Raw genomic sequence first — 2,847 nt, forward strand, 5'->3', positions numbered from 1 at the left:
ACCCAGCCAAAGCACTTTTACCTTGCAACTTACCAAACACTCAGAAATTGCTTTTCGCTCTCACAGCACTTTTAAAAACAGTTTACCAAACACTCAGTTGCTTCTTCTCACAGCAAGTTCGGAAGTGCTTCCTCTCACAACAAGTTCGGAAGTGCTTCTTCTCACAGCACAGCAATCCCAAACTAAGCCAAAGAATCATTCAAAATTGGATTTTCAAAAAGTTTAAAACCATAAGATTTAATGGCTAGGCTTCAACTATTATTGTACAATTTTTCAACTTAGGAGCTCTACTCAATTTAAATTGCCCTTTGAGAATTTTAATGAATAAATATAAAAGTATAAATATATATATTTTGCTGACCACATGGTTGGAGATCAAATCAAGGACAAATGGGCTAAATTTTTTATCATATGCATATAATATCCCAATCATCACATTAAAGGTCGGTTTGACCAATTTCTTTTTTGTCGACCATGTCGATATTGAAAGGTATACATTTCTGGATAACCAATGAAGAAGTTAGACAACTTCAGTAGGCATATCAAAAATTTTGTCAGTCCAAGAAATAAAAATTGAAAATTGGTTGTTTCGACATTACTTTGATCAAAGTATCAAACTCTATATACACTCACAATTTCCTAAGATAAGCCGAATCACAAGGAGATAGACGTCCCCATTTTTCTATATAGTTAGACATAGTTCATATCTACAAGACAGGTGCCTAGACGGTGACTGGGGTTTTTGTTTTGAAATTTTTTCTTAATTTATTTCATTGCATGTAATCATATAAATAAGAATATAAAAAATAAAATTGGTCGAAAGTATTCACAATATGGAGAAAATATTAAGCGTAAAGAGACGGTCGTAAATTTTCATACACAATTTAATTTTGCCAACAATCCATTTTCCAATTCAAAGACTAGCTTTGGTTTCTTATTTGATCTATCCTACTCCAAATACTTTCATTTATAAACATAGCAAACATCTATTTACAGATTCAGGAAGCTCTTCTTCTTCTGCTTCTTCCTTTTTTCTTTTTTTTTTTGAAACTACAAAAGAGTATTTCTGATTAACAACAATGAAATAAGCGAACACCACCTCGGTGAGAATTCTGCTACAACAAAAAAGCAACCGATCGAATTAAGACCTCTACACAGGCTTTTAGAACAAAAACCACTTCTACTAACAAGTTTCCTCTCTTGCAACAAAATTCAAACAGAAGGAAACACAGTTGATTTTCTCCTATGCTTTCCTTTGACCTATTAGTCATTGGGAATTTGAATATATGTAGCATCACAACAAAGCAGCAGTAGCTACTACGAGAGCTCTAGCTCGATCAATTTACGGTTTCCGTACCAATTTCTTGACTGAGACTTGAGGAAGCTATTCTTAAGATGGTCTCATAGCACGATTCTGATGTGCATTTAGCAGCCATAGTGAGAAAGAAGATAATGAGGACCACAACCTTCGCAGCAAGAATAAATGCTAAACAATCATCAATTCAGGCTACAGCAATTCAATTCATCAACCCATCAATGAGACTTTGACAAAGAACAGAGCAAAAAGGATACACTTTCTTGATGAACCTCTATATACTGCAAAGTGCAAATCACCAAAAACACAATATCAGCACAAATCAACTCATATACATCAACCTAAATCAGTACTTGATGAAAAGATTAAGACTTGCAAGAGTAGAACAGCTACATCAAATAACAAACCGAAACCATACTGTACAATCGAAATTACGCAATAATTGAATTAAAGCCAAAGATTAAGTTCGAACAACTGACCCGTCCGTAACGACCAATGAGATCAACCTTAGTGAACTCAGCTCCGGCATCGTCTGCTTCCTGATCCGACGGCAAATCTTGAGGCATTGATTCTCGCAAAGCCTTTTGCTTTCGATCAAATCAGACTTACGATCGGATTCAGATCGAATCCAAAACCCTCAAATTCAATTTGGGTGGGAACCAATTGTGATTTGTGAAGAGGCCCGCTAAAAATGGAAACGCAGCAGAGTCGGCGATGTGCTTTGGAGTTCTGGGTTTTGAGAGAAAGCGAGGAAGCCGGTCGAGATGCCCAGACCACCCGCTGCTTGTGGTAAATTTGGCTTTTACTGCACCTGCGATTTTTTTGGTCTGCGTTTGACTATTGTTCACTAACCAACGACCAGCTAACGTTGGTATTCAACTGTTAGCACACATGACTTGCACCTTACTGGTGCAAGTGACCCGACTGAGTATGGATTTCTCTCCGCTCCAACAGCTTCCCTATCATTTCTGTATTATAGAGAAGCAAAAGTCAAAGCGTTAACATTTTTTTCTTCTCCAACTCCAATAGATTCCATATTTTACAGCAATCTCTAAAATCTTCATAATTCTTCATTAAATTTTAGAGATTGCTGTAAATTTAAGGAATTTTGTTTTATCTTTCCTCCTTATCTCTAAAATATGGATAGTTTTAGAGAATCTGTTGGAGCAAAATAAGCTCATTTTTCCCTAAAATAAGGAAAAATCAAAATATGGAGAACCTGTTGGAGTTGCTCTAAGTATCTAACATTGTTGTAATATTTGAGAGCTGGTGACTGTGACTTATTAATTAACTGACATAATTAAAGATCATAAGTTTAATCTTTTACTAACATTAAAAATGAAGAGTTTAGGGTGTGAGGAACAGGTATAGATAAATATATATATATATATATATATTCAATTATTCTATAACATGACCGTCATGACGAGTGGTAACAAGGAGCTCAATTGGGTCAGATTTTCAAATTATATTCCCTATGCTAGTAGGAAAAGTTCTACGTAGATTTTTTTTCATTGCTCTCAGCAAACCCT

At 35.3% G+C, this 2,847-nt stretch overlaps 1 long non-coding RNA gene across 1 annotated transcript; it reads right to left on the reverse strand.

The window, feature by feature from the left end:
- Nucleotides 1-1,021: 1,021 nt before the first annotated feature.
- On the reverse strand, nt 1,022-2,166 carry LOC112166773. Its single transcript, XR_002923402.2, has 2 exons — nt 1,795-2,166; nt 1,022-1,596 (listed from the first exon to the last, which is right to left on the reverse strand). It is a non-coding gene; the product is annotated as an uncharacterized LOC112166773 (long non-coding RNA).
- Between the last annotated feature and the right edge of the window lie 681 nt (nt 2,167-2,847).

This window comes from Rosa chinensis, chromosome 5, assembly GCF_002994745.2.
Source record: "Rosa chinensis cultivar Old Blush chromosome 5, RchiOBHm-V2, whole genome shotgun sequence".
NCBI classification, from domain to species: Eukaryota; Viridiplantae; Streptophyta; class Magnoliopsida; order Rosales; family Rosaceae; genus Rosa; species Rosa chinensis.